General features: G+C 39.1%; 1 protein-coding gene across 1 annotated transcript in view; it reads right to left on the reverse strand.

Moving 5' to 3' along the window:
* Positions 1-15,988, reverse strand: part of LOC105477190 (glypican 5) — a 1,465,510-nt gene that overhangs the window by 1,143,762 nt on the left and 305,760 nt on the right. The window lies entirely within an intron of this gene.

Genomic DNA, 15,988 nt, shown 5'->3' on the forward strand with positions numbered 1-15,988 from the left:
TGGATGTCCGAGAGAGGTAGGATCCTTGCCTGGTGGGGGTGATGGGTGAAGAAGGATATCAGCAAAGACTACCCTGGGAAAGGCTACTACCCATCGGGATGAGACTTGGAGCATCCATTGAACCTGGATATGTTGAAGTTATTTCAGTTCAATCAAATTAAAAATAAATATCTGTTGTACCCTACTATGTTAGATGCTAGAGATACAAATATGAATAAGGCATGGCCTCACGTACACTGTTGAGATGAAAGTTACACCGGTAAAATAGCAATTGTCCTATAACATGACAAGAGCAACCCATTACAAGGATGTCAAAACTTGTAACACATGGTTACAGCAACTACACTGTGCATTTGGAACAAGAAGTACATGCTGTGAGAAATGGGTGTAGCAAGAGGTAAGGCTGATGTGAAAGACATAAACAAGCCATCGTATGACTTGGAGACTGAGCTAAAGGACTTGTGAGAGCAAATGGAACACAGGCAAAAGATTCCAAGTGGGGAAAGTGCAGCTTCAGATTTCCACATGAGAAAACTCATCACAGCAGCTGTGCAGACAGAGGGAGAAGAGAGGTCCTTCAACAGGCCCAGGGAAAATGTCAGGGCCCGAAGTCGGCAGAGAAGCAGTAAAATGGAAGAAGTGGATTTCAGAGATGCACAGGAGGGACAAGAGTAGCACTTGGAGATGGATTTGATAGAGAATTTTCTCAGAACAAAGAACAGTGATGATGGGCAGAGGAAAAGTCCTCAGAGGGTAGGCGTCAGAAAACATGAGGCTGACACGGACAATTGAAAAAGTTTTGCTTTGCTTGGAAAGGTGGGTTCATGGAAGATAATCATAAAAGGAAATTATATTTAAAGGGTAAGTTAGAGAAAAGATTTTGGAGGGCTTTAAATGCCAGGCTAAGGAGCTTTATTTTTTAGATAAAAGCTCCTGATGGTTGCTCAAAATGTAAAATGCCACAGCTGAAGTTTAGTAAATGCATGAGGCCGCATTGCAGAAGTTGGACTAGAGAGAGAAAACTATTCAAGGCAAGTAAACTGTTAATAGACTCTTCAAGCAGTCCTGAATAAGAAATTTTAATTTTGAACTGCAATAGTGACAGTGTTCATGAGTTACAGATAGAAGAGAGGCAAAGTCAACAGGGCTGGGCAAATGATTGACAGAAGCAAAAGAAGCATAAGGACAAGGTGGTAAAAGACTCAAAGTGAATTTCCACTTTGAAAAGTAGCGATAGTAAAGTATAAATCTATTAGTAAGGTGCTAAATTATTCACAAAAATGGAGGAAAGTATGTTCGCTATAGGTTCATCAACAACTCCTAGTAACAAGAACCCAGGGAAGACGATCTAAGTTGATAGTGTTTTTAAGTGGATAGAGTAAGATTATTTGACCACACCACAGGACAGTTTGAAATAAAGAAGCAAAGAGAAAGGGAAACAGAATCTGCAATCACTATCCAGTATGCCTTGCCATAGGGTTTGAGGCGAGTTATGGAACTTCTACATATCTTAGTTTTCTCATCTTTGAAACTCAAGAAAATAAAACTACTTTGAAGTTATGAGTTCAGAGAAATCTTATCTCATCCTGTCCCTCCCTCGTCAGACCTCAGATTGTAACTGCTATTGACCATGTTTCCAGGCAAGGCAGACGGAGAGCTGAAAAATACCAGCCTCGCAACACCTTTATCCCCATTATCATCTTTGCAATTATTTTTTCAAATACAAAAGAAAATGCTCTAGCCATAGACTTATAAGATATCTTTGATTGTATCCAAAGATACAAGCATATATAGCTGATTCTAATAAACGCAAGTAAATTTCAAAGCCCTTATATTTGTCGACTTGCTATGAGGGAGCTCAACTTCATACTTTATTGAAAAGAAAAGGAAAACCATCTGTTATCAGGACATTACCCTGTCACCTTAGCTCCCTTGAGGTGAGCCAATTTGGGTGGCACCTTTCAATACTAGTACCTTCTTGCTATTGAAAAAACCTTCACACTTATGTTGACAATTTTTCATCTTTGACTTATACTGCAATTTCCTTCTTAATTCTCCTCCCTGGTCTCTACCATTTTCCCCTGCAATCAGTCTGGAGTGTCTTGCAAAAAATTGTTTTCCTCCCTAATGCTTATCTACTCTGGCTTTCAGTTTCTTCCCAGGCTTCCCACTGATTTTCAAGTTCCCATTTCACCTTGAAATGACTCTCTTAGTTGCTCCTAGCCCATATCACTTCCACCGTTCTGATCAAGTTATTTGTTTCAACAACTGCTTGTCAGTTAGCTGACTTTCTTCATTCTCACTGTAATCTTGGCACTACGTGCAAAAGCACAAACTTATCTTTGGAGCCTCCCCCATCTGTGCACTCAGTCTTATTCAAATCTTCAGACTTTCAAAGCTTTTTACAAAAAAACTTTGTAAAGAATAACTTAAATTGTTTATTTTCATTTGATTCACAAAGCAGAGCTTCTGTTTCTTTTTGTTTTTGTTTTCTTTCTTTCTTTTTTTTTCCAGACAGGATCTCACTCTGTCGCCCAGGCTGGAGCGTAGTGGCGTTATCATGACTCACTGCAGCCTTGGACTTCCTGGCTCAAGCAATCCTCCCACCTTGGCCTCTAGAGTAGCTAGACTATAGGCACATGCCACCATGCCCGGCTTATTTTTTATCCCTTTTTTTTTTTTTTTTTTTTTTTTGGAGAGATGGCATCTCACTATGTTGCTTGAGCTGGTCTCAAACTCCTGGCCTCAAGTGATCCTCCTACCTTAGCCTCCCAAAATGCTGGAATTACAGGCGTGAGACACCGTGCCCACCCTAGAATCTCTATTTCTTTTGCAATAGTACTTCCTTAATGTTTAATAATAATAATACAATTTGAAAAGCAAAAATGTTTAAAATATTACAAATTGAAAAGCAAAAAATGCTGAGGTAGTTCAAGTGATTATTAAGCAACCTGGGTTAGTGGAGGAGGCACAGGCTCACTTCACAGTCGCTTGTATGTAAAGGTAACTAATTGCTTTGCTTCAGGTCACATCTAGGATGCTTGGTGTTAACAGAGAGGCAGTTAAGAGATTACATAAGGCATGAGTCTGCATGTATGCTTGATAATAATAATGATACATAAAATAAGAAACAAGGTACTTTGTGGACACATGTGCTGTACTCCCTTACATTAAATAACTCACATTATTATACTAAAAGCTAATTTTAAACTATCCAGAAGAAATAGACTATTGGTAATTTTTTCAGTTATAGCAACAAATTTGAGTTTATTTCTCGTGTTCAATTCCCTTATGATTCTGAGAAATAGTTTCTAAAAGAGCTGGCTGATTTTAGGGGTAAAATCTGTTCCCACAAATCTGGTCTTTGTGTTGGAGAAGCTATTTCTTCAACACAGAGAGAAAGTCCATGATGTTAGTTTTATTCCAAAGAGGACAAATTTAGGAAGGTAGTAAGTTGGGCCAGGTCACTATGGGGGCAGAGGTAATGTACCAGATACATTAGATTTGGATTTGATTTTTCAGACTATTATACTATATTAATAATTAATGGGCAAGGGAACAGAATTATCAGAGCCCTGTTTTAGAAAGATCTGTTATAGTCATTGCAATCAACAAAGACACCATTCCAATAGGTGAGGTAAGAGACTATTGGAATAAACTCAGAACCAGTGAAATAAGAGAGGAAAAGGGGAAGCTCCTTTATGAGCGCAATGAATGGTATTTGACTAGGGCTTGACTCCCTATACAAGACAAGAAAGAAGAAGTTAAAGCTCTTGGTGGTTTTAAACATAGTAATCAGGATGATTACAGAGCCAGACACTGATAGATGGAAGTTAGAAGGTAGAACAAGTTTAGTTTACGGTGTCCCTGTTTTTTGGAGGGAGAGATTAATTCTCATTTTGAGCTTTAATTGTGAGGTAATTTCTAAAACACAGCTCTAAATAATAGATTGGAGATCAAAACCAAGTTAATGAATAGAATCGCACGCATAGAGCCAATAGTTAAACCCATGCAAATAGATGAAATCATAAAATGTATATAAAATGTAAATGTTAGAAGGAAAATCAGATGCAGGAGAAAGAATTCATGTAATATACTGTCCCCATCCCACAAAAAAGGAGGAGGAGAAAAGCTTTTACTATGTTGCTACATTTGTATCAATAGAAATGAAAAAAGTAAATAAAAATAAGTGATTACAGGTCGGGCGCAGTGGCTCACTCCTGTAATCCCAGCACTTTGGGAGGACAAGGTGGACAGGTCACAAGGTCAGGAGATCGAGACCATCTTGGCTAACACGGTGAAACCCCGTCTCTACTAAAAATATAAAAAAAAATTAGCCATGCGTGGTGGCAGGTGCCTGTAGTCCCAGCTACTTGGGAGGCTGAGGCAGGAGAATGGCATGAACCCAGGAAAGGCTCCGTCTCCAAAAAAAAAAAAAAACAAAAACAAAAGCAAAAGTGATTACAAAATATTATGCTCTAAAACTATGGAACAACTGCCATCCAAATAGTAGATCTGCTACATTCAAGGTACAAATAATTCCATAAGCCAGGTACGGAAAACATATAAAAGTTGTGACCATAACACCACTTTTAAAACACTAGTACATTCTAGCATTGCAACAAGGAATATTTATAGGAGGTTATAAATTATTAAGACTCCATTAAGCACTGCCCCAGTTCTTGGGGAAAAGCAAATAAAGCAATGTTAAGGTCGAGTAAGAGAGGAAACACATACTATCTCTGCTTGGCAAGGATTAGAGGTATGTTTACGCTATGGTTAGCAAAGAGTAAAGAAGGTCTTCTGTAAAAGTGTTTACTTGGAGGCATGGATCCTTTCCATTTTCCACAAGTTGCTTCTCCATACGGATTTCTGCTAGACATTGTCATAAATTTTCCCATTCTAACTCATATTATATTTTGAATTAAGGAAAAGAATGAGGAAGAGGGAGAGGAAGGGAAAGATGGGGAGAAGCAGAAGCACATTTTAATAATCTCCTATTGACACCACTGTGAACAGAATATTGATTCCATGTTGCTATTTTTGCATGCCTATATATTAAACCACCAGAGGGCGCTTCTGCATTTCATTCCTATTCATAATTATTAATTAAACTGACTGTGTGGGTGGATTTAAAGCATTTAGTTTAGGACTCTGGAAAATCCAACTTGTAGGCCAAAGTGACAAGTGTTTAGATACAAGAAATCTTCGGAAAAATCTAGTCTTTTATGTAAAACCACCAGGCTGAGGCTGCAGTGCCAATGTAGTCAAATAAGAAATGGAAAACCAATCCCTAATTGTAGGCTAATTTGTTCAGACTGAACTGTCTCAAAGTCAGGAATAGAGATACTGAGAATTGACCAAGGATTTCAATTACTTCCCCTTTTTCTCTTTCTCTCTTTTTCTTTCCTTTCTTATTTCCAGTTTTAAAGACTCCTTTGTTTAGAAAGTTCAAAGACTGAAAGCCAAATCAATTTTTGTTCTTGTTTAGCTACAGATGACAATGTCAATCAATACACTGAGCCCTCATTATTGGTATGGCATTATTCTAGTAGATGGGAATAGAGCAAGGAACCTTCTCTCTAGGAGCTTATAGTCTAGTGAGAAAACTAAAATTATGACATTAAATAGACAACTTTAGGTATTAATTGTTATTTAGTTAAAAATGCATCATTAGTAGTGGAATGGGGTGGAGTGGGGATAGGGCGCTTCAACCAGGTGGTCAATTGGTTTAAATACTATTTTCTACTTGTTTGGAAAGTAGGATTTAGGTTATGTTCTGAATAACGTTAAGCAGCAGCCATGGGAAGATCACAGGGAAAAGCTTTATATGCAGAGCTTTATATGCAAAGCTTTATATGCAAAGCTTTATATGCAGAGAGAACAACACTAAAATAGAAGAGAGAGAAAGGCCACAGCAACGGAAAAATGCCACATAGTAATGGGGAGCGTAGGGGGACAAGGCAAGAGGCAAACTGGCCAGATCATCATGGTCTACCAAGGGCTAAGTTTGTGTTCTAAGTGGGCTCTGAAGTAACTGGAGAATTCTGGGCATAGCAGTAACATGATCTCTTTAATGTTTCAAAGAAAATATCACACTGGCTGTCATTTGGAGAGAGGTCTGCACAGGGCATAAGAAAATGGACAAGGGGCCGGGCGCAGTGGCTCATGCCTGTAATCACAACACTTTGGGAGGCTGAGGCAGGCAGATCGCATGAGGTCAGGAGGTCGACACCAGCCTGGCCAACACGGTGAAACCCTGTCTCTACTAAAAACACAAAAATTAGCCAGGCATGGTGGCGGGCGCCTGTAAGTCCAGCTACTCAGCGGGCTGAGACAGGAGAATCGCTTGAACCTGGGAGGCGGAAGTTGCAGTGAGTTGAGATCGCACCATTGCAATCCAGTCTGGGCAACAAGAGTGAAACTCCATCAAAGAAAGGGAAGGGGAGAGAAGGGGAGGGAAGGGGAGGAGAGGGGAGGGGAAGGGAGGGGAGGGAAGGGAAGATGGACAAGATAAAAATAGTAAATCCAGCTATGAAGTTTTTAGTGTGTTTCAGGGAAGAGATGATGCTGCCTTTGCTAAGGGTGATCTGTGAGAACTGAGATCCAGTTGGAACATCTATCTATCTGGATCTCTCTGTCTATCTATCTGGATCTATTTATTGAAGGAGAAGACAGTAGAACTTGAGGGTGGATTAAACATAGCAAGTGAAAGAAAGATGGATTCATGAATCTCTGGTATCTTTTGTCTGAAGCAACTGGGCACATGAAAGTACATTAAATGAGATAGAGAAGACTAAGGGAAGAGGTTGGGTAAGAAATTAAGTCTCTCTTGGACATATTTGGCTTCCTATGACAATCACTCTTCCAAGAGGAGCTGTCCAATACGCTGTTAGTTACCTGAACTGAAAGCTCAAGGGAGAGATCAGGCAAGGTACAGAAATGTGGTTTTCAACAGCAGGCAGTTGGATGGGCACAGAGGGAGGACAGTGCTGAAGACTGATTCTTGGGCATTCCAACATTTAGATGTGGAGACCAAAGGAAGTTGAAAACAATTCTGAGATGAAGCTCAAGGAGAAATAAGGCAATCTCAGAAGAGTGGGTTACCTCAAACTGCAAATGCAGAAAACTTTTGTTGTTGTTTTTAAAGATGAAATGAATAAATGTTTCAAAAGCTACTGAAAGTTCAAGTAAAATGAAGATGGAAATTAGTCATTGGCTCTAATCAGAAGAAGACCATCAGTGATTTGTGGAGAGTGCAGTTTGAGCACAGAGGCAGGGAAGAAAGCACAGTGATCAGTGGGGGTGCAAGAGATAAAGATAAATAAGAAATACACAACTCATTCATGGAGTTTTGGAGAAAGAAGGCAGATTTACGGGACATAGCCTAGAGAAGGGATGGAATCTAGTGAGATTCTGTTTTGTTTGTTTTTTTCGGGTGGACAGTAGCCATTACCACATGATTATATTTTTAATGTAGAGATCTCGTTTCATATAATTTGATCCAAAATACTTATATTGCAAAACAAGTGAGACAACATTTTCTATAGTGTGGAAGTGTCAGGGAGACATGTAGTTTAAACACATGACCTGAATTTGAGATGCCTTTCTTTACAGCATTATCCAAGGCTTATTAGAAGTGTATTCACATGCTTTAAAGGTACTAGATCATCTAAATGGAGATTTGGTAAAGAGAGAAATAAGAGAAAAAAAAATGAAGGAGAAGAGTAAGTACATTGAACATTTTCATAAGATAAAGTGATTTTGGGATTAGAAATAAAGGAGAATACATTTTATTCTAAAACTGGCAAAAACACCCATAAGTCCATCAGTCCTTTCTATATTAGCTGTCTTTTTACTATGAATTTTTACATAGTTATTTTATATTCTTCTTTTTCAATTAAAATTGCATTGCAAAAAGTTTCCTAAACCACTGATCTATTTTGTGAATATCAAGTCAATAACTGAATAAAAATAAAAATAATGGAGTAAGTCAACTGGAATGGTAGGAAATAATGACCATAATGTGAGATATCAGACTTGCAGATTTCAGAGAGAGTGCAGGTATTGGTGTTGGATTTGGGAAGGCAGGAGAGATCAAACACACAGGTTGGTCTAATGATCTTGGATAATCCAATAGCCTTCAGCTCCTGATGGTCACTGGTATAAACAGGAAAGTAAGGCTTCATAGACTTGATCCCAGCAGTCAGAGCACACAGATTCAAGGATGTGGGGTTGGCTGGAGGGTCTTGGCAGCTTGCACATCTGCCGAGGCAGGCCAAGCCTTTGGCAGCAGTCAGCAGATGCTGACTCACCAGAGCAAACGGGCAACTGCAGATTTTAGAACACGTGCTATTAACCTTAATCAATTCACTTGCAAGCTCTGTCCATCCTTTGATATTTGCAAAATAGACATACTTAATTCACATGCAGCTGTGAGGATTTGGTAAATAGATAAGTAAATAAATAAATAAATGTAGGATTTTTTTTAAATTTATTTATTATTATTATACTTTAAGAGGATTTTTTTTTCTCTTTAATTGTGTGAAGTATTATCAATAATGGCAATAAAAACTAGAACTAGAACTAAAATACATTTTACTCCCTAATTGCTTATCTTCAAAGAGTTTATAATCTAGTTACGGAGGTAGAATTTCTAAGTATGAAATGAATAACAATTATATAAAGTTAACTTCAGTACAATAGAAACAACATCTCAATAGGGTATAAAGTATGTGCCAAAGAAATGCTCTAAGCCATGATTGGTATAGGAGCCAGAGAAAATCACCAGGAACCAGGGTCATCAGGGAAATCTTTAGATAAAACTTGAATTATTAGTGGAAAGAAAAGAGAGGAATTCTACCCTGAAGGCAAGAGTATGCAGATGAGGGTAGAATTCCAAATTGTGCTATTAATTTGGTCATACTCAGGAAAGCTTCATTCAATCACATTTTTACATATGACCTCCAAGAATATATAATAATTTTCCTAATGTGACCATTGAGCTTTGTGACATTTAAAACCCTCATGAGTTAGATAGTACCACAAATTACTAGACTCTTCTTCATCAAGAGAAGGCGGCCAGCTACTACAATATCAATATTGAGGTTGTGAGAAACCACAGAGAAGGGGGAAAAAAGGCCACTGGGAAGCAAGTTTAAGATTAGGGGAAAGTGGTCTGGCACGGTAGCTCACACCTGTAATCCCAGGAATTTGGGAGGCCAAGGCGGGTGGACCACGAGGTCAGGAGATCGAGACCATCCTGACTAACACGGTGAAATCCCGTCTCCACTGAAAAAATACAAAACATTAGCCAGGCGTGGTGGTGGACGCCTGTAGTCCCAGCTATCGGGAGGCTAAGAGAGGAGACTGGCGTGAACCCGGGAGGTGGAGCTTGCAGTGAACCGAGATCGCCCCGCTGCACTCCAGCCTGTGGGATGGAGTGAGACTCCGTCTCAAAAAAAAAAAAAAAAAAAAAAAAGATTGGGGAAACTGAGAGGCTAAGTAATATCTCTAGACATGTAAAATCAAAATTTGACCATTTCATTTATCAGTGGGTGTAAGAATCGTAAATTGAAAAAGCTAATTTTTAAAAAAATAATAACTGATAAAAGGAAAATGGAGAATACATTCAATATGACCCGATTTTCTCTACTACTCCAAAGCTGAAAATGTATGCAGATGCTTTAGAAACAGCACCAGCTAGGGGTTTAAAATGTGCGAGCAGGCCAGGTGCCGTGGCTCAGGCCTATAATCCCAGCACTTTGGGAGGCTGAGGCTGACGGATCATAAGGTCAGGAGTTCGAGACCAGCCTGGCCAATATGGTGAAACCCCGTCTCTACTAAAAATACAAAAATTAGCCGGGCATGGTGGCAAGCGCCTGTAGTCCCAGCTACCGGGGAGGGAGGCTGAGACAGGAAAATCACTTGAACCCCGGAGGTGGAGGTTGCAGCGAGCCGAGATCGCGCCGTTGCATTCCAGCCTGGGCAACAAGAGTGAAACTCCGTCTAAAATAAATAAATAAAAGTAAATAAAAATAAAACAACAACAACAACAACAAAATGTGCAAGCAAAGGCTGTTGTGTTTTCATCAGGTATCTCGCCTTTTCACTTCCCCTCTCCTGCACTGGAATTTCCTTCAGTCAAGAGTGGGCTTTCACTAGCTCTTCTCAGATAGATGGGTTTCCTTGCTGACTTTCTCTCCAACACTCTCTCAGCTCTAATCCTTCCCTCCAGCTCCCCCGATTACGCTTCCTAAAGCACAGTTCTGATCACACTGCTTCTCTGAACCAAAGCCTTTGGTGGTTCTTCCCATCTCCTAATGAAGACAAGCCAAATTGTTTCATGTGAATTTACAGCTGAAGCTGGAAATTTCCCAGCACTCCACTTTGAGCATCCTACGCTTCAGCTAAATTGTGTTACAGTCTCCGGAGTCACCCTGTACTTTTCAGTCTCTGCTTTTCTTTTTTTCTCCTTGCCTGTTTCCATTTTTTCAGGTGCGTTTAAAATATCACCTACGAAATTAAATTGCTCTCGATCTCTCAACTTGAGGTTATTTATCAACCTTGCCAGCATTTGGTTTGCACATCCCCGGTGGGATTTGTCCTATAGCAATGTGGAGTAGAGCACAGGAAGTATTTTGTTTGGCCGTGTTTACAGTTGTTCCCAGTAACTACCAATCCCTCTCCCAGTCCCCAGAACAAAGCTAATAGCCATTTATGCAAATGAATTAATACTTTTGTTCTTAAATACCTCATTTGTTGGAAATAGTCACATGACAATGCAGGAGATGATTTAAATGCTCCTTTCCTAGAGTACTCAAATGTAATATCATGCTTTCCTTCTGATCGCATGGAGACCTTGTAAGTTTTTCTGCCTTTGTCATTCCTCACATCTACTCACCTATAACTAACATTCATGTGCCATATATTGCACAGTGAGAAAGGCAGTTAAAACAGACTACTGACTGGAGTTTCAACATATTTGATAGACAAATGCTTATTATGCAGAATATTTGAAAAACTAAGAAAAAGATAACCAAATAAAAAATAAATGAACACAGGATATGAATACATAAGTCACAGATATAATGCAGATGGCAATAAACATAAAAGCTGACCAACCTCAATATTTATCTTTGAAATTAAAAATATAATTTCATCCAACCAAACAGAAAAACTTTTAAATATTGACAGTATCAATTGTTGGTCAAGGTATGAGAAACCAGATAGTCCCTAACGATACTGTGAGTATAAATTGGTAAATCCTCTAATGAGTTGGAGGTGGGGTATTGGCTGTTTTTATGATGTTTTTAAGTGGGTACTTTCTACCAGGCAGTCATTCTCATTAACCATGGCTCATCTAAAGAAACAACTACACTTAAGAACAAGGGGGCGGCCGGGCATGGTGGCACGTGCTTGTGTGCCTGTAATCCCAGATACTCGGGAGGCTGAGGCAGGAGAATGGCATGAACCTGGGAGGCGGAGCTTGCAGTGAGCCGAGATCGTGCCACTGCACTCCAGCCTGGGCGAAAGAGCGAGACTCTGCCTCAAAAACAAAAAACAAAACAAAACAAACAAAAAAAAAACAAGGAGGCATATACAAGGATGCTGGATGCTCAATAGATCACTTATTTTGAATAATGAAAAATTGAAAACTAATGCCCATCATTCTTCAATGACTATAAAATCAATAGTATGTTATATAGATTTTATGCACTTTGTAATCTTAAAAAAAAAATCAAGATGGGTCAGGCATGGTGGCTCATGCCTGTAATCCCCACACTTCTGGAATTTGAGATGGAAGAATCCCTTGAGGTCAGGAGTTGAAGATTAGCCTGGGAAACAGAGTGAGACCTCGTCTCTACAAAAAGTATTTTTTAAAAAACGAGTTGAGCATGGCGCTGTGCACCTGTAGTCCAGCTACTCAGGAGGCTGAGGTGGGAGGATCACTTGAGCCTGGAAGACTGAAACTATAGTGAGCCCTGTCCAAGCCACTGCACCCTAGTCTGGGTGACAGAGAGAGAGAGAGAGAGAGAGAGAGAGAGAGAGAGAGAGACCCTGTATTAAAAAAAAAAGTCACGATAATTTATGAGTAAAAAAAAGGAAAATGATAAGGTATCATGTATGGTGTTTAAATTAAAATACCACATATTTCTATTGTTATAGTTATTTATACACATAAATGAATTTTAAATGTCTGGAAGGGTACATAAGCAATCCCAAATGGTGGGTGCCGACAGGGTAGGGAAAGCACACAGGCCAAGACCCAACCTTCTATAACCTTATTCTCACGTTTACAAACACATATATTTACATTTTATTCTTTTTTGTCTGATTTTACCAAATTAGAATTATACTCTATACATCTCCACAACAGATTTTGTCACTTAAATGTCACTTATTTCAAGAATACATCCAGCGATTGGTAGATATATACAAATATGTTTTATAATTTATCTATGTGTACATATAGATATCCACACATATACATACTCATATAATGTTTTATACACAGGATCATACCATACAACCTGGTGAAGTAAGAGGCAGAACTCGTCTTTGGAGGCCAGGTTTGGACACCAGACCAAATCAACAACTAGCTAAAACAGGGATGGAGTGGAAGCAGCTTTCTGTGAGACACCCGTACTGTATGCCATGTCAGTTTACCATTGCCATGGCAACACCCAGGTGCTGCTGCCTCTTTCCACAGCCATGACCAGATGACCCAGAAATGGCTACCTTTTCCTAGAAATTTCTGCATAGACCACCCCTTAATCTGCATGTAATTAAAAGTAGGTATAAACACGACTTACAGAATTGCCCTGAGCTGCTACTCTCAACACATTGCCTGTGGAGTAGCTCTGCTCTGCAGGGGCAGTCACAGAGCTGGCACACTGCCTGAGCTGTAACACCCCCGGAGCTGGAACACTGCTGCTTCAAAAAAGCTGTTTTCTTCTGCCATGGGTTGACCCTTAAGTTCTCTCCTGGGCAAAGCAAGAAACCCTCCCAGCCTAAGTCCCAGTTTGGGGCTTGCCTGTCCTGCATCACTGGGTTCTCTCTTTTTTTTTTTTAATGCCATAGACTTTTCCTATTATTTTGCTTGCTTCTCTAACTCCTACCCTCCCTATTACCTCCACTCACAGCTTGTCCTTCCCAGATAATAAGGTACAGCAAACCATTACACATTCTTTTCTGTTTTCTCCATGTTCACATGTCCATGTACTTTTCACATAACCACATTTACACACATTTTTATATATGTGTATCTATTTCTAAACATAAAAATAGTATATTTAAAATGAAATAATTTACAAAAATAGGGCATTATATGTGCTTCTATTTGTTTCACTTTCTCAATCTCATAATACAACATCAAAATCTTTTCATATCAATGGACAGAGCTTGAAAGCATTACCTATGAACCTGGCATAATCTTCCACAGTGTGCGCGTGTGATTGTATCCTAATGTATTCAACCTTCCCCACTGTTGGATATTGACTCCTTTCCAGTATTATGATTCAAATGTTGCTGAAAATATAAACAACCTTGTCCAGCATCTTTGAAAACTATTAGTGCTTTTATTTTAATATAATAAAGTCCCAAGAATTTGACTGTTGGGTTAAAATCTATAAAATAACTCAAGGCTAACCAAGGAAGGAGGGGAGTTGTTAGTGAGAGAATAGGACTGATAATTTGAAAGGCAGATAAATAGAGTCCTGATGATAATATTAAAGAAATTAATCAAGCCTACCATGGAAGGAATTAGACCCTGAGAAAATCAGGTTACCACTGATTTTTTGAAAGGTTATTCTGAGGCTCTGAGATTCAATGGCTATTCTGGTGATGGAATGGGATGGGATAGGGCAGTGGAGGAGAGAGGGAGACTGCATGAGATTACACTAACTGGGACACATCTACCTGCAATCGTCTCCCAGCAAGAATATCATAGTTGGCTACATAAAAGAGCAACTCAAATCTATTTGAGACATATTTAGGTTATAAAATCAATAGGAATCAGGATTGGAAATTTGGTGGGAGGTAAAGTAAGTGTCATGGATGATTCTTAGGTTTCTAAGTGGATGTACTAAAGAGTAACCAGGTTCGGGAGACAAGACCATGAGTTCAGTTCTGGATTTCTGGGTTTTAAAGAGTCTTTGTGACATTCTGAGAGAAAGTATCAAGTAGAAAGCTGGTGCTCACAGATTTCTTGGATACATATAAACAAGGTGGTAATTGAACCTGATAAATCAATTTCTACCAGGCTGACGTGACAACCGTCTCTAAACTGACTCTAGGAATAAACTACTTTTTTATGTCCCAGAAGCCTGAAATCATCAGAGGTAGAGAAAATGAGGGGAAAGGAAAGGAGAAAAGACATGACCGCTTTCCACATTCTGTATTATATCAGGAACGATGGAAAATGATGAAAAGAAGATACAGTTAGTATCATCATCTGGCCAAGTCTGACTATTTAGGCATTCGAGAAAGTATTTTAAAGGGCAGTGGGGGACACTTTCTTACTTATTTCAATTTTTCCATAAATATAAACTTGGTGGCTTTGTTTTTAAAATCTTGCTTGCTTGTAGTATAATATAAAGGCTTTTGGTTTATTTGTTTATTTATTTATAACAGAGTCGCTCTCTGTCACCCAGACTGGAGTGCAGTGGCACGATCTCAGCTCACTGCACCCTCCGCCTCCCAGGTTCGAGCGATCCTTGCGTCTCAGCCTCCTGAGTAGCTGGAATTACAGGTGTGCACCTCCACACCCAGCTAATTTTTGTATTTTTAGTACAGCCTGGGTTTCACCATGTTTCACAGGCTGGTCTCAAACTCCTGACATTAGGTGATCTCCCCACCTTGGCCTCCCAAAGTGCTGGGATTACAGGCATGAGCCACCGCACCTGGCCGCTTGTTTTTTATTTTTGTTTGTATTCATCCATCTCTTAGTTTTATCATGATCTCTTTTCTTTTTTCCCCCAACAGGCTTAATAATTCTAAGATGGCGGATTAGTAAACTATGGCCAGGAGTGTCCTTTGTTGGCTCTGAACAGGGTAAGAGTGGTTCTGTGATACTCCCGATAGCTCTTTGTTCTAAGGCTACTCAGCTGATTATCAGTGAATGAAAAAGGCAACAGCAAAGTCAGAGGACACCAGGCAGTGGCGTGGAAATCTTTTCTGTATTATCTTCTGTTCTGGGTTACAGATTTTCCAATGTGAATGAAGGACACTCTATCAGAGATTACTGATGACTGTGATGTGCATTTTAATTACATAGATTATATTGTTTATTGATCAACAAATGATGAAGATCTCACATTCTAATCCATATTACATATTATAGATTTTTAAAGTATTTATGAATCATTCATATTTCCACTCAAGTTAGTGAGAATCACCAATATATTCAAATTAAATATATATTTATATATTTAATAATATTTAAATAAATATATATATTTTAAACTGGAAACAACTTTGCTTTTGGTGTATGCTCTTAACTAGAGAATCCATCTTAATGGTCTTTGTGAATATTATAATTCTCAGTGCGTGTGGATAGATAATTGAATAAAATGGTTGCTTAGTATAAAGCTAGAAGCATAGCATCCAGACAAAGATATTTGTCTGAGATGTGTTTACTCTCATCTCTCTGGAAATAAATCACTTTTAGGAGGTCAAGATAATGTTTAGTCCTATTTTCACATTGCTGCACCTGCAAAAAATCTAATTCAATCAAATGCACATAGAATTTTCAAAGGGATTCAGTTTCTGAACTGTGTTCTTAGAGTCCTTGGTAAATTTTAGCATGACCAATCCTTCTTTAATGTGGAGCACCCATCGAGGATGACCACAACTGCCAACGGCCTAGCTATAAACTTGAAGTTACCCAGCCAGATGCCAGCCCACATTCCCTGTTGGAGGATGGATGTTGACATCCCCCAAAATAAATCTGCCGTGGCCCAAACCCCAAATAATGCACAATTATTAA

This window comes from Macaca nemestrina, chromosome 16 (assembly GCF_043159975.1).
Source record: "Macaca nemestrina isolate mMacNem1 chromosome 16, mMacNem.hap1, whole genome shotgun sequence".
NCBI classification, from domain to species: Eukaryota; Metazoa; Chordata; class Mammalia; order Primates; family Cercopithecidae; genus Macaca; species Macaca nemestrina.